At 43.2% G+C, this 16,896-nt stretch overlaps 1 protein-coding gene across 6 annotated transcripts in view; it reads left to right on the top strand.

The window, feature by feature from the left end:
- Window positions 1–16,896, top strand: part of CROT (carnitine O-octanoyltransferase) — a 662,560-nt gene that overhangs the window by 371,144 nt on the left and 274,520 nt on the right. For 2 of the 6 annotated variants that reach the window (XM_085631297.1, XM_085631295.1), the window contains one exon: window positions 7,378–7,551. The exons of the other annotated variants lie outside the window; for them this stretch is intronic. The gene's annotated coding sequence lies outside the window, so the exon portion shown is untranslated. Of the gene's footprint in view, window positions 1–7,377; window positions 7,552–16,896 lie in introns of those variants that run through there. 6 annotated transcript variants of the gene reach the window in all.

Raw genomic sequence — 16,896 nt, 5'->3', positions numbered from 1 at the left:
ACACCACACTACTCCAAATGTAGTCACTCAGAAGTCTCCTTTTAAGGGTTTGAGAGGAAGTAATGCGGTTTCAAAATTAAACCCATCTTGGCTGCCTGCATGCACTGATGTGGGTATTTCTGATGAAACAAGACTTTCTAGAATTTCTGAGTACCAACATAAATACAAAATTAGTTATGACTCTAAAATGCGTGTAAGGAATAAGAAGTGGAATGTTGGTGATACAGTTATGGTCAAAAATCCCAGATTTACTCTGAAAGGCAAAAGTAGTGTCATTGGTCCTTTCACCATTGTTGCCATCAGAAAGAATGTTGTGAAAGTTGACACAGGGTGCATGTGGAGCTTGTCTAGGCTGGTGAGATACTCTGGGAAATTTACAAATGTACATATACCTTATGAAAAGAGTCTGACTAATGGTAATGACCATTTGAATGAGAATGTTCGTAACAGAGAAAGGAACACCTCTTCTGGTAGGAGTAGGAATCTGCCTGTGAGGTTAAGAGACTATGTTTTATATAAATACTGTCTGTATCTTATGCCATGTTTCTTTGCAGGATTTTTGTGGAGTTATAAGACAATGTTCTATTTGGGGAAATGTTCTTGTGTATTATGTTTCCTTGCAGATTTTTTTTTTGTATCTTGTTTCAATTTCTCTACTGTATTTGTTATTTTGTTCTCCTTGTTATTATTTATCCTTTGCTGAAAGAGGGATGTGTTGTAATCTAGAGATGTCAGGCTAGAGATGTTAGAACCTTATTATGTCATGGAATGTAGTGATGCATGATGCTTCATGGATCACTCATTCCAGAGCTGGACATCTTGCTGGACAGTTGGTGCTGTATCGCTATGCTGAATCCTGAATAAACCTTCTATTACAGCCTTGGTGAGAACTTCATAATTTAACACATTCTAAATCCGCAACCGCAGCAGAAAGCAGTCCAAAAAGTAAGAGCTTTTCAGAGTAGAAATAATTTGTATATGACATTTGTTGTTGTACCACAACAGTCTGATCATCATGTGGTCATTCTTCCGTTTGTCAGTTACAATTTTGATACTCCTACATACTTTTCCATACAGGTCACGAGAAACGAATGTCCATTCCGTCCTCACAGATTAGAACAAAGATCTATGTACTTTGTTGCTCTTAATGGTTTCAGTCCAAAAGGTTCTCACCAATTCCCTTCACAATGAACACTAGAAAAATGTCCTTTTGATAAAAGAATGTTGCATAAACAGAAGAGATAAAGCAACATTTGAGGAAATGTAGCAAAAGTTCATTGTACCAAGCTATGAAATAATGCAGCTTAGGAAAGAAGGCAAATTAATGCATTTAAAGTTAACATTTCTTATTTAGTAAAAGAAACTCCTAATTAAATTCAAACATAATGAAATAAATCAAGCATTTCATATAAAGAAATAATGGTAATACTGTTATTGATTAGTGCATAGGAATTACTAAACCTGAATATGGCCTACTACTACGATTTAGTACATACGTGTAAATTATTCTGAAACATAATTTGACTAAAATCTATTTTTATATTTTCATTATCCTAATAATAGTACTTTAAATATCCATTTATGTAATATCGTGTAAAATAACTTTTGCACCACTTTCTTTTTCATGATGCATTACAATTACAACAATAGAAATGCTATAGTCTTGTCGTTCAAAATTGTACCACTGTCAGCGAAAGCATTTTCATTATTCATTTTCATAGCTGTTTTGTTATCACACTTAATAAGCATGTTAATCTTGTAGCATTTAATAGTTCGATTTCTACAAAATCAAGTATGCTTTTATGGTGCTGGTACTTCAACTTTTCTCATTTTCAGTGTTTTTCTAAACATGGGCAACGTGCACATTAGAGTTAGTGTTTTAAATCAATTGTTGTGTCATGTAAAGAATAATTAGCTTTTGCGCTACTTTACCTCTAAACTGCGACACTGTGGGCAGACAAGGACGTTAACTCAGAGAAAAGGCTACTGCAAAGAACCCATTGTGAACATTCACTGAAGGCGCTGCTGATGCATGGCTCACGTACACCACAGAATGTGCCCTACCTAATCCGACAAATGACAGAACTGTGGGAACAAACGGTTACTAGGGTCTCGAAGAGGCCACCCTTTGCTAAAGACCTTTTCCTTTAGATGTTATTGCCTTTTAGCTGCATCAGTGAATCTGTGTCACGGTGGAACGAGGGGGTGGTGGTGTTAGACACTTGGTGATCTCTAGCCGGGTGAGCAGAGCCTTACATTCACTTGAAGCACGGGACACATTTGCGATGGGGAGTGGACAATTCTTTTAGTACACCAAACTGTCCAGCACGGCACCGGAGATTCGGACTAACCTCCCAAGACACCCAGCCATACTGACACTGTGCAATTATTATTGACGGCTTGGTCAACAAGACATATGGTGGTACATTTATAAAAAACGCTCAAGGTGGATAGAATAACAGTTCAGCCTGCGTCTCAAAGAGTGTGGGGGGAGGAGCTGGAAATACCCCTGTTGGATGCGGAATGGAAAGTGATATTAGAGTTAGTGAAAAGGATTGTCATGTAGTTCCTATAAACATATATAGGATCTGCGCGTTTAGACAACATAGACTGTGAGATTGGTCTCCCGACAGATTCCAGACACCCACACCGAGTATATTCGCCTGTATACCAGCTAGCTCAAAGTACCACTAGAAACCCCTCTATCCCAAGAGAAAATAGTTCTTGGCTACTATCAAACATGACAACTCTGTCCCATCAGGGATCGTGGAAACAGTGCGATATCTTTCGCTCAGTCACTCGAGCTCACTTTGTCTCCGAGAGATACACAGAATAAACGGTGGGGACATTTTCAATAAGCATTTATTGAGCCAGAATCATTCTAGTGTAAAATCGCTATGCTGAAACAACCATTAGACAGAAACAGATATAAATGATTAAAAGCACCAATAGAGTAAAAGTATGGTAGATTCTTACCACAGTGCTAAAACAATCCCTACAGGCAGGTATAAAAATACATGACAATCAATCAAACACGTGTTTGTTAAGTACCACTACTCACCCGTAAGGGTCTCAAGGCGCTGGCGAAGAGGGAAGGTGCAGGTTCCAGTCAATCAAGGAGGGGGTCTGCTGAGGAGCCAAGTTTTGAGGTTTCTCGTGAAGACCATAAAATACGTACTCCTATGATGAGACCCTAACTAGATGTACTGAAGTGTACCTAGCATGTATGTAGGTGTGGAGCCAAGAATCCCTCTGATAAAGTCAACCCCATTACCTGAAGTGAGAGACTGGGACCCAGTCTTGATCTCGAGATGGACACCCCGCGAGGGGTGTAAGACCACTGCGAGCTGGAGTGTCTGCGTGCATGAACCTCTGCATCTTGTGTCAGCATGGAAGTCCTTTTTCTCCTCTCTCTGCCTCAGCAAAGATATGGTGTTTATATACCCAAAGTGGTGCCCTCAGGGGATCTACCTTGCTGTGTCATGTCATGCATAATAGAGGAGGCTAGTTTTCAGGGAAACCCCACAACTTGTTAGCAGTACCTTAACTAGCTAAAAGGTCAGTCCCAGGAACTGTTATGTAGTGAAATAGGAGGGAAAATAGAGGTGAGAGGTTACGTTGCTAACTGAGCTTATATTGGGGTGCCTACATGAAACATAACAGGATCTCTTGCAACACTAGATTTGTTGTCGCACTTTAACATTGTGCATTGCACATATCTTGCGCCTGTTAAACTCATCCGCATGTATGATAGCAGAAGTGCTGATTGCCCTAGATGTGGGGGGGTGCCTCCTTTCTGCACATGGCCTGGACGTGTCTTGAAGTGCGTGTGTATTGGACAGCAGTGATTTACATGGCTAGGAGCCATGACTGACACTCGAGGAATCCCCTCAGGCGTTCTTGCTTGGTATTGTCAAACAACCCAGAGGGGGCAAAATTCACTGGAGGTTTCTGTAGCTTGCCTTGGTGTTAGCAAAAAGGAGAGTAGCTATAGGATCGTTGAGCTCAAGGTCCCCGTCTCTCAAACTGTGGTTTAAGGATGTCACTGAGTGGGGGCTGGCAAAAGAGTTGCACATGAAGCTCAGTCGTTGGTATGATAAGCTACAAGAGGATCTGGAGAATTGGGCTGCAATGTTGGAGGGTATGCACAAGGAGAGGGCTAGAGGTTGTGAGCAGGGCTCGCAATGCAGGGCACGGAACACAATATCAGGATCGAGGGTTAGATGCCACCGGGGGAGCCAGACGCACCGAGGTTGAGCGTACCGATGGGTAGTCATGGGGGAATACACCCATCTAGTGCTGGAACTTGAGCCTAGATGTCTCCATGTGCTGAAACATTTGATTTATTACTGGTTGCGCTGACTGGGCGGGGGGGGGGGGGGGGATTCCAGAGTCACATTTAAAATACTTTATTGTATAGTTAATAAAAACCATTACAAAATATAAATACGACAATATGTTAAAACACAAAAAGTTTACACTACTGTGAAGGTAAAAACAGATGTCATTCTGCTGTATGGAATAGCATGTTCCAAATTCAACAATTTGCTAATGTTTTTTGCTTTTTCTCAAAATGTTCAATGAATTTAATTGTCCTGCAAATAAATTGTGGGTCTACTGTACATAAGATTTGTATAACAGCGGACCGACATGTACGTATTCCATGCTCCTTGAACTTGGTTTTCAACCAATTCCGACGTTCCTGTGCGAGAGCCGGGCAAATACAGATTAGGTGGATAAAGTCTTGTTTTGCTGCGCCACATAACCCGCACCCTTCACTTTCTTGGGGCTTCCACTTTGGATGCTCGGCATTAGTTGGCAAATTACCCAACCTTATATTAAGGTATTTGCGTTTAATAAAAGGCGGAAATGCAAGGTCCAAAAAGACGGCCGGCACTAGTTTTTTGTAAGAATGAATTGTCATCCAGGCATGTGACCGGTGGCTAAAAGCTATTTTGTCGTCCAACAATGAGTGTCTGATAGCTGCCTTCCTAACCAACTGTTTGAATGAAGGTACTGGGAGCTTAGTTTCCCAGAGGCCAGCCAAATTTGTTGACTCTATTGACGTTTTAAGGTACTTGGCGTGATTTAAGTTTGGATTTTTAGTGATTGTTTCCCACATGGCTCGATAGAGCGTGATCTCTTGATTCATCCAGACATCGTACCAGAATTTTATGGTCTCATACTTTCTCAACAGCACTTGAGATTTCAGGCCGAATTCCAGTCTTACTTGGGCCGGTGATGCGTTATTTGGTAGCGCAAAGACATACTTATAGATTTTCATTTGCACTTTATCCAAAAGTTGTGCACTCTTGCCAGGATGCAGTATGCTCCCGTAAGCTATCGTTGGGAATAATTTAGCTTTCATTATTGTTAGCAGAGGCGAAACCAAGGGACCTTTAAGTTCAGTTACTAGGCTCATAAAGGCATGCATTAAGGCCATGCCCTTCTTTTCCATGCTGGTGAATTGTGCCTGGAAATTAAGATGCTTGTCCAAGAGTATCCCAAGATACTTGTAGCTTCCAGTTTTACGTTTTCTATTAAAAAGGTTGGTGGTGATTTATGGCGTCGGGTTATGACCATGGTTTTTGTTTTGGTGCTATTTATTTCTAGCAAGTTCTGCTTTGTGTAGCGTGTCAACTCCTGCAGAAGGCGTTGCAGGCCTATTCTTGTCTGGCTTAGCAGGACCACATCGTCGGCGTAGGATAGGTGTGTTACACGAAGCATGCCCAGCCGGGGAGGATGTGCGTTGATCAGGTCAAGGCTTACTGTTAGGTCGGCCATGAATAGGTTGAAGAGAAGGGGAGCCAACACACAGCCTTGCTTTAATCCGTCAAAGGTGTGGATCTTCCTAGTTAGCCTTTGCCCATTGTTGATTTTTACCTGCATCCAGGTGTTACTATACAGGTCGATGATCGGCATTAGGATTGACTCCGGTAGACCCTGCTGCTTCAATTTGGCCCATAGTAAATTCCTATTAACACGGTCGAAGGCCGCCTTAAAATCGACGAAACAGGTATATAGTTCCCGATGGTTATGTAAACTATTCTCGCCAATCAGGCACAGCGCCATTGCATTAGCCATTGTGCCTGTTCCTCGACGAAACCCTGTCTGGTTTAGCGGGATCTTACTGTTCGTGTCCGACCATTGTGCTAAATCAGCTAGTACCAGGGAAGCATAATATTTTGCCTCTGCATCGATCAGGGCAATTAAGCGATAGTTTGTTGGATTTTTGCGGTCTCCGCCTTTATAGATGGGGTTTATGATGGCACCCCTCCAACTTTCCGGGACCCGACCTCAGTTGCTGATTGTCCGGAACAGGAGGTTGAATTTGCATGCCCAGAACTCTGGATCCTCTTTATAGATCGCCTGTGGGATGCCATTTGGCCCTGGTGCGCTCTCTTGTTTGCCTTTCTTAATTATAGATGATATTCGTCGATCGTCAACTGACCACATTGATCGGTCCAGGCTCTCCTGGCTGTTGGACATGCCATTAGGACTGAGAGCAGGCTTGCTTTCCTGTACCATATTTTTTGAGGATTCGGATACCGTTGCAGCCATCGTGACCTGATACTCCACTGGCTTTACCGAGAATGTGTTGACTATGTGCTGAGCCCAAACATTTTCAGGGATGCATGTCATGCTTATGGGTTGTGCTGCTCTATTGATGGAGTGGACTTGCATCCAGAACGCCCTGGAGTCTGCTTTTTTTGTGTTATACACCAGTTTAGCCCAAAAGTCATTGGTTTTGTTCCTTTTTTCCATCCATACTAGATTTTTATATTGTTTCCTTATCAACCGAACTTCTTGCCAGATACCTTGGTTCGTCCTTGAGCCCTGTATCCGTCTTGTGAGCTTTTGAAGATGTTTCTTCATGGCTAGTGTGGTTGTTGAGAGTTTGGTTTTGGTCGTGGGACTGCTCTGCCTCTTTGTCTTACTGCTGGATCTTGGTAATGTTTCCAAGAAATTAGCCCAGGTTTTTGGACATAAATCCTTCTCTGCCATGACTGTTTGTAGTAAGTTCTTAGCATCCAATGCTATTTGAGGTAATGTGATGCTTGTCCACTGTAACCGCTTCAGGTTGATTGTTGAGAGCTGACCAGGTATGGCTGGAGCATTTGCATACCTGGGAGAACTTAGTTTCATCTCAATGTGTTGCATAGAGTGATCGCTGTCCAGGGAGCTGATTATTTGGAATTTTTTGACTAGGCTCAGCAGAGGCAAAGTTACTAATGTATAATCCAAGATGGAATTTGTATTGTGACCTATGTATGTGGGAACAGGGGGTTTATCGTGCATGGATCTTCCATTTATTACCCGTAAACCGAGTCGTTCCAGGGCCCACACCAATTGTTTGCCCACTTTATCTCTCTTCAGGGCCGGTATTACCTCCTGGGATTCGACTTTCAACATTTCATTTGCCACTAAGATGTTATCCTCTTCCTCCGATTGATGTAAAAGATTGGAGTTAAAGTCACCCGTGGCAATAATCTCCCAACTTGGGTGGTCAAGGCGGATGGAAGCTACAACGTTAACAAGACGTTTGAACAGGTCTTTTTTTTTTTGCTGTTTTTTTGGGTGGGCATATATGTTAATTAAGACCATTGTTCTTGCCACGCATTTTATTATACTCTCCAGCTTAATAATTTGCATGTCCGTTGCTGATATAGGCATATGCGAGGCGTTTATCTTTAATGCAGTGGATACGTAAATAGATAAACCCCCCCTTGCGCGGCCGTAGCGCTGGGAACGCATCGCGCTTTCATGGAAACATAATCTTCCTGGTATATCGATTGGCTCCATTGACCACGTTTCCTGCAGCGCTATGATGTCGTATTGGTCCCAGGCAGCTGTCTTTGTACTATGGTTTAGGATGTTTTTTGCTCCTGCGATGTTTCAGGAGAGCAATTTTATTCAATTTTCTTCAATTTTACCTGCCTCGCAATAGGTTCAATTACCATTAATGCTCAATAACTGTCTCTGGTGATTGTTAATTGTAATTTCAGCCCCCCTGGCACTGTGTAATATTGAGTGAGTGGTCGGGGTTGTATGGTCTTCTCTTTTCCTACATCTTCTTAGCAGGGGTGACGGGTAACCCTTTTTTGTTGTTTGTTCTTTCAGAGAAATTCCCCACTCTTCAAATTTATTCACTTCTGTGAGAATGTTTTTTGCTACTTCTAAATTCCTCCAAGTAGCAAGTGTGCCTTCCCTAGGCATGTTGTCTCCCAATGTGATGAATTCAATTGATAGTAGGTCCACAGATGTTAAGTGGCTTAGGCTTGGGATGGTTGATGTGAGGTGGAGAATGTTCCCTCGATTTAGGTAATCTTGAATGCCTTGAGGTTCGTAGTTAGGAATGAAAAGTATCTTCCCTGATGTAACTATTTGCGTCTCTGTGGGTGTTTTACTACTGATCTGGACCTTTTCATTATTAGCAAATTTCTGATCATCATGACCCTTTGCCTTAAGGTGGAGGTATTGCGCTATTTGATTATATGCGTCATTCGAGGTTGGTACTAGTGGCATGAATGTCGTGGCTTTTACCTCCCGGTCTATTCTGTTGGGTCCTGCCTGTTCATGGTGGTACCCACTGGTTGTAGTCACTGGTCCTGAGGGTGGTTCTATCCTTTCCACATTTGCATTCCCTTTTGTTGCTTGCATGCCATTGATGCCAGTGTGTATCGTGAGTTGCAGTTGGTCATTCATGTGTCTATCTGCCTTTGTTCTTATTTGCCTATGAGTATTTTGGACACTTTTTCCCGGGGTTTGATGGTCAGACGATATGGTGACACTTTTCCCTGCGGTTACATTGGTGCTTGGTAATGTAACACGAATGGCGGGGACGTTTTTTTGATTTTTTTTCGTGTCTTTGAATACAGCCCAATGAGGTCTCTGATTGCTTGGATCATAGCTGTTTGTTTGCTCTGACCTCTTTATGCAGTGGCTTTCATCTTCAAAACTAGTGCGTCCTATTTGATTTGGGGGTGTCTCAGTTTTTAGGGGTTCATCCAGCAGATTATCAGAAGTTTTGTTTGATTGAATAATGACGCTGAGCCCTTGGTCCGTACTACAGCCGGGAATGTTTACGGCGGTTGTTGAGCTCAATCGTTCAATGTTACTAGAGTTCCCTGCTTCTAAGTTTTTTTCGAGGACGACCTCCGCTGTTTGTTGTGGGGTTTGTGCCACTATTATTTGCCTTACTGGTTCATTTGGTTGGTCTGGGTGTTCGTTTTGTATGCTCTTGGAATTCTCAAAAGAGATGAGATCACATCCAGTTAGTGTGTTGTTGTCACAGTGATTGGCGTATTTGCATTACTGCAGGATATCTTTAAGTATTGATGGCAAATTCTTTAATTTATCCAATATTGGGTGGCAGGTACAAGACTGGGATCGTACCCACGGTCCGGTCTGTTCTTTGATGATGTCAAAAATGCTGGCAATGTCGTCTAGCTTTTTATTTATGTTAGCGATGTATTCCGCCATTGTACTCATAAGGTGTATCTGGATGTCGAGTTTATCTGACTGCATGTTGAGGGTTTTAATAGAGGTTTCCAATATGCACCCTAGTGCGCTGTGCAATGTGATTATGGATTCCAAATTATCACTGATGTCGTTTCCTCTTTTTTGCCGGTGTCGGTCTCCTTCATTGCAGCCTGATTAGTGTCCAGGCAGAGATTGCTTTATGGATGTTAAATCATTACGTTGCACTTTGGTTTTTTGTCTTGTTTCGCGACATGTTTCGGGATTTTTTATTGTTACCACGTCTAGGGCAGGTGAAACACTTGAGATCTCTATGATTGAGGGTTCTGTTTGAGCGCCAATGTGAGTCACGTGTGGTGAGTCTGTCAGTATGATAATGTCCACCTCTTGGTTCGTTCCACTGGATGTATCGACTATGTTTTTTCTTAGCAACTCATGGGATGAAGAAGTTTTTATACTCCGGCCGGTTGCCGTTGCACCTTGATTCATCCTTTCGGTATTGATTACTTTGTTGGGGTTTTTTTGTCCCTCCTGAGTTCCTTTCGGTTATTTCCTGGGGCTCATTTTCGGAAGTGATTGATTTAATACGGATTTTCGATCCCTCCTGGGTACTTTCAATTATAAGATTGTCCGTGCAAATTTCTTGTGTCATGGTAATTCCTTTATTATGGCTAGGTACTTGGGGCACCCAACAGAGGTTTAAGTCCTTTATCTTTGTCCTCTCTATAGATTTAATCAATACTGGGCTGATGCGTTGGTCCAGTCTAGGGGTTGAGTGGCTATATGGAGGCATCTTGTGTGCCAATTCATACATACTTGTGTTTGGATTGTAGGAAACTTCATTGCTGGGTTGGGCCAAGTGGCTTCCCGTTATTAATTGCTCTGGGTATGTGGCATTTGTTGATAATACTGGTGTTGATATAATTTTGTCACCTTTATACTCTTCATTGTTAGGGGAACAACTTATTATGTATCCTTCATGCTGGCAGTCTGTGTTCTTAATTGATCCTGTGAAAGTTGTTGATGATTTCTCCTGTCCTTGCCCTTGAGTAATGTCGTGTTTTTTATTGTCCTTTTTAATATCCTTGTGCACCTGGGCTTGAAACTGAAAAATGTTTTTCACAAGAGTGGCATTTGTGCGCTTGTGTGTCTCTTCTGTTCCATTTACCTTATCGTCATTCGTGTTTTGGGCATTTCGTGGAGTCCATATTGCGGTTGATCCTACTGGCCTTATTTCAATTTTTTTAGGTGACATTGGTTTTTGTAATCCTGTTGACGTGTTTGCCATTGCGTATACTGCCGTTGCTGGGTCTTTCAAAAAGGCGAATCTGCCGGTGTGGTTCATGCTACTAAAAATTGGATATACCGGCGGGATTAGTAATGCAGGTGGGCTTCCCTTAGCTGAGCTAGCGGGTGATTTGGTTTTGGCTTTAGCTTTTGTCCTTGCATTCTTAGGTGGGTTTGTTCGTGTTCTCCCAGACCTCATTCCCTTTTGTGTTTTTTTTGTTTTGTTTTCCCCTGCTGTCTCCGCTCTGCTTCTCGCTCCACCTCCCAAGCCTGCCTGTATCCTCAATCGGAACAGCTACCGTCAGGGGGATTGCGAGATAGCAAGTTACTATTGCGGTGTGTGGCCAAAAGTCTGGTCTCACTCTGTTGGCGGGAAAACTGGTAGGCACTTATAGGGGGTCTTTATAGAACATTTTTTTCTTTTTATTATTATTGCAGTTATCGCCACTTGCGCCTATGGCGCCAAGAAAAAAAAACACGGATATCTAACACCTCTCACCTTGTGTCCTATGGGCACTAATGCTGCCGCTGGGTGGTACTGACGTGAACCACCATCTGCTACCCCCTTTCTTGTGTCCGGGAGTTCCTTAGCGCCAACAACTCTGCCAGGGTTAGTTTCACTGCAGGGTATGACGACTATCAGCAAATCCCGGACTGGATCATCCAAAACGACTCTTTTGCACTTGACTCTCCTTAGTCCTCGGACCTCAGCAGGATAGCAGCAGGATAACAGCCAGAAAATCCGCCTGCTTATGGGAGGGGCGGGAGCACCTCCTTATCTCAAGAGCTCCACTCCGCTCCCCTCTACTCCCCGCCTGGCTCTATCTCCAACTCCGGCTCACTGGTTTAGCTCCTCCTCCACGGAGCCCTCAGGACCGTCACTCTGCAATCCAAAGGCTACGCCAAAGGCTGCGGCGCGCAGTGTGAGCAGACACAGTGCACAGTGCGGTAGCACTCAAACGTTCAAAACGCGGTTCTTCCGCGCGGCCGCAAACTCAGCTTCTCGGCTTCGCAGCGCTGTTATGGTGCCACACCGCTCCGAAGCTCCGCTCTGCTGCTGCTTGGCTCACGCTCGTATCCGGGGCACAGCGAAAACATGGCACGGACTCTTGCACAACGGCAGAGAGGAGAATAGCCCTTTCCAGAGTCGAAACTGAGCACTGGGAAATGGGGTTGGAATACCTTGATCCATGCAGTTGGGAATGCTGTGCCCCTCCACTTAATGTACCACTGAATGATGTTAATTTTGTATACTGTTGGTTCTGTTGCTCTAGTTTTACTTTTTAATTGGTATTGCTGTAATAGTATTAGGCAGGCAGAATTGATGCTTCGGAGCCTGTTCTTCAAAAATGCCAATATTAAGAACTTGTATGAACTGTATTTTGTCCAATTTTCTTTACAAGAGGTTCAAACGTAAAGGCCCTGGTTGTGAATAACATGTTTTTCTCCCCAGGGTGAGACATTTTAGATCACAAGAAGGACTAACACCATGTCAACTTCTGTTTGTACTAGTCTTTTATGTGGGAACGTTGTATGTGGTGCATTGCATGAAACTTTATGAAATGCAGACTGCTCCTTTCCACTCTACTTTCCCCTCTTCTTTGTTAAAACCTTTGAAAAAGCCTTCCCATCTCTCATCTACTCGACATTGGCCAGATGGCTTAAATAGACCATTGAGATGGCTGGTGTAGATATTTCCATCTTTGGAGCTCATTCCTCTAGAAGAGCCATGTTGTCTGATGCTTTTATCTCCTCAGGACGACTGAATCACATAATGAAATCATAGCTGCAGACTGGTCGCAGACGTCATCTTTTCAAATGTAGTATTTTAAACACATTACTTATGTATATGGTATTGTGGATAAGCTTTAAATATATCATAAATAAGCCTCCAATCTTGTAAAAGAATGTAAAATCAAGCAGCTGAAGATTATCCCACCCTATCTCTCCCTTGATTCACCCTTTCTTTACCTGCAGTGCAATAAGAATCTTTGTGGTTGCGAATTTCAAAGGATTTTCTGCCACATGCATCAGACTAAGCAATTGCGATTCCTTAATAGCGATTATTAAGGAATCACTATTAAGGAATCGCAAAGGAATATGCAATTTCTACACATTTCCGAATAGCGAAACACAAATTGTGATTAGCTATTAGGGAATGCTTTCCCATTCAATGAATGGGAAACCATACGTAATTTGCGATTACCAAATGGGTATCTGCAGCTGGGTTTGGTCTAAGGTGCACATTCTGAAGTGATGTTGACGAAAGTCGAGTTTGACTGAAGATAGTGAAATAACCTGTGCGCAAGTGCTGCCCTGAGGAGCATTGAGGTATTAACACACACCAACTAGGCCTACTTAAAGTCTTTGAAGGAAAACTTCTGTTCCAAGAATGCAAATGTGCTGTTAGCGAAGCAGAATTGACTGCAGTTACGCTTGACCTGAGACCACTTGGAAGTGATGCAGCACGTCATTCGAATGCTTGTTTTGTGTAATGAACAAATATCTTCCTGACTTTTGCCCTTAAACGACATGACAGCTGATGATGTGAAATGCTAATTTTCCTTCATTGTTTGTAGACTAGTAGACGTCTGTGTCAGCACATGGTAAGGCTAATTCCCGATGGGCCTAGTTACCAGTTGCCCGAGCCACCTGGGTTCACATGTTACAGCCCTCGGCTTTACTGGTGGAAAAAGTTAAAACCATCTTTCTGATTCTTTAGTTTTGTTCACTCAAAACAAAACTACAACTCCCAGAGTGCTCCGGGTAGTTGAATGAAAGCCCAGCAGTGGAATATCTGGACTCTACTGACCTTGGCTGTGCTACTGCTTCCTGCCCCTGCCCCTCCCCCTTCCTTGGGAAACCCAATAGCTGTTTGAGGGTTTTAAGAAGGTTCTCTCTGCTGAGGCACAGTTTATTGTGTTTCTCTTTCGTCGGGTCATGCACTTTGGGACCTTTAACAATATCTACGCAGCCCGCGGCCAGCTGGCGTTCACTACTGACCTCTTGTGATTTTGAACCATTGAATCCGTGATAGATCAGCAGCTCTCGCTCCAAGACTAAACCAGTCGAGCCACTTTATGGATAACATTTTTTTTTGTATTAAAACTGCTAAATGCCGGCAGCCCATCTCCCCCCTCTGCAGTCTCACGCCTTGTCTTCTTTTCTCTTGCGCTGTCTGTCCACCACAACTTCCGTTGGGAGTCAAGAGGCCGAGGGTCCTTGCAGCTGCAGACTAACCCTGGGCGTAGTTCGCGAAGTAGCACTACGCGAAGCTACGCGTAGTACCCTGTTTGCACTGTGCGGACAAGCAACCGGCACTGTGCAATCATTGAAAACGGCATCTTGCACAGTGCGAGCTGTAGTTTTCTGCCGCTCGAGTAGATTTTTACTCGAGCGGCAGCTTTCTCAACGCGGACTGGTAGTTTCTCGTCGCGAGCATACGTGACCACTTGCAATGAGAAACCTGACCTCCTCCCGTTGAGAATCTTGCCGGGAGGTTTATTTTCCACGCTCGCGATCGCCAACTTGATGTTTCTGATCGCGAACGAGGAAAAAGTCTCGCCGGGATGTCATTTTGCTTGCTCGCGGTCGCCAACTTGACATTGAGGACTGCGAGCAAGCAAAAGATGACAGCTGCACTACGCTACGCGTGTTCGCACTGTGCTACGTGCAATTCGTGTAGTGCGAAGTAGCGCAAACTTCGCAAACTACGCGAGCGTAGCGTAGTGCTTACTGCAGACCCGTTACTGGAGGCGCATGGGTCTGCCATGGAGCCTGCGTCCCCCTCCCCCCTCGTTGGTTCAGAGCTCTGCGAAGATAACTTGTGTACGAGTCCTTCTCTAAGTTGAAAGCTTGGGAGTTTAATACCCCTTTTACAGTTGGTGTTATTTTTAGTTGCACTTTAGTTAGAGCTACATATAGAGCTTACTACTCGCGCTTCAACGCCTCGCCAGCGGCAGTAAGCGCTATATAAATACAATTACAAAGTGCTGCATGCATGGTAGCTGTACCTGTTTGTTGTATCTGGAGGTGACTCTTTACTCAGTCAAGATGTGATCACTTTTCTCTTAAACACAACTTGCTTTGTTTATTTCTGAGTTTTATAGCATCGTTCTTATATTTTATGTGGTTCCTTCAAGGCTCACAAGGCTCAAAGTGAGGAAAACCGCAGTGTTCATTTAAAAAAAATAACCCACTAAGGCGGGGTAAATGTGGTTGATGGTCTGTGATCGTGGCCCCAACAGTTAATGTTCTGTGAGGGTGTGTAGGAAGCTCGTTCTCCATGTAGTGTACCAGAATGAGGTCTGTGTAGAGTGTCCAGGTATCCCTTACTAGTGTACAGGGGCTTGCTTTAACAATTCCAAGGAGCTCTATTTGTGGTAGTGTGGTCAAACAGCCGTTGGCTTATCGGAGGGGAGTGTTAAGCATTTGTTGCACACACAGTCAGCAAATAAGACACACATAAGGAGATCTGAAAAAATTTATAAAAATAGCACACATTTTTATATTAATTTAAACACCAAGATCTTCTAGATCAGGTATAAACTTTTTGAGTTACAGATTTTCAGAAACATAGAAAATACAGTTGTCCGGTTTGAGGTACGAGCCTTGAACATGGCAATGTTATACTATGAAAGAAGCACACAGTACATAGGGTCAACGACATACAGAACTGTTCTTCTCGACTTAAGGTAAGTAGGGGCCAAGGGCCGAGTATGCACCAAGAGTTCAGTTTTTACCTGCCTTGGGGTGTCTGGGCTGTGTTGTGACTGGTTTTGCTGTATTCTCGTCTGCCTGGGGTTATCGTCAAAACACATTCACATTTTATCTCGAGCATTTCTGTTGAGAACTTGATCCGTGCAGCCCCGCCCCCCCTTGGTCATTGAACTACGCTGGTGTTCTCATTATATTTGTTGCTGATTCTATCTAGGGCAAATTTGCACAAATAATGCGAGGGGGTGTTTTCTGTGTACCCATTTTTTAAATAATTTATTGTTAATGGTACATTTTATATATACGTAAAATGTTGATTATGTTGTAAAGTTTAAAGAAAACTATACAAATAAAAAAATGTAGGTATACAAATAACCGACCTAGATTCCACGCCATTCCTATCCGGTAAAAAAACATGATTCCAAAATGCTCTTGCGGGCATGAGCCCTCATTTCAATTAAGTCAGAAGTTATTGCAGCTGTAATTATCAAAGCTGATTGATTGCTTTACCCAGAGTGGGCCTTTCAGGGTAGCAATAATGTTCCACTCTCAGACACCAGGATGTAAAAACATAATCCTTCGTATTGGAGCCATTTCCAATGGTGATTAATATTAGGGGGGAAAAAGCAATGCATTCCTAAAGTAACTTTCCATCAAGCAATTAATGAGTTGGTTTATCGCAAAATGTATGATGAGAGGCGGTGAATTCTATTACAGTTCACTTGCAGCAGTCAGATGTTTTTCCTCATTTCGGCTGAAAGGTTGGATGCAAATTGCCAGAGGATGTACTTTAGTATAGATTGCTGCTTTGATAATTTCAGCTAGGGTAACTTGTTTATACATATATACTTATAGAAAGTTGGCTTTTTCCTACTTTAACCATTCCGTGCCTTGGTCTGTCTGCAGAATACATGTCTGGGTTAGGATGACAGGTTGGCTGTTTGTGCATTCACTCTAGTCACACAAAGGGAGCTGAGGTGTGCCCTGCATATCCTGATGGCCATTACCAGGCTGATGGACTTCCTGAGCTAGAGTGGTGGGAGGAGTTGACAATGACGCCTGACTTGGGCTGTGCCTGTCCTCACACAAAGGATTCTCTACCCCCTATGGTGTGTCCGGAGCCAAGGCGACCACCTTCATCATCAGACAATTTCCCAAGTGGGCAGGGTGGCCCACCTGGATTTTGAAACTGATCCAACGGGTTACCAACCTCGGGTACTCGTTTACTATTCATTTACTTGAGCCCATAAACACACTCATTCATGTAGGCTAGTAAATACAGCTGGGGTCCATTTCTCTGATTATATCTTGCCAAACCTCTTGATCCAATGTATTTTCCTCTGGTCAATGGATTATTTAGTTAACTAAATAGGTGAACGATTACATATAATAAATCTTTATTGAATAACCACA

The sequence above is a fragment of the Triturus cristatus genome, chromosome 10 (genome assembly GCF_964204655.1).
Source record: "Triturus cristatus chromosome 10, aTriCri1.1, whole genome shotgun sequence".
Classification (NCBI taxonomy): domain Eukaryota; kingdom Metazoa; phylum Chordata; class Amphibia; order Caudata; family Salamandridae; genus Triturus; species Triturus cristatus.
The sequence above is the reverse complement of the archived record's forward strand: the minus strand, read 5'-3'. Positions and strand labels throughout refer to the sequence as shown.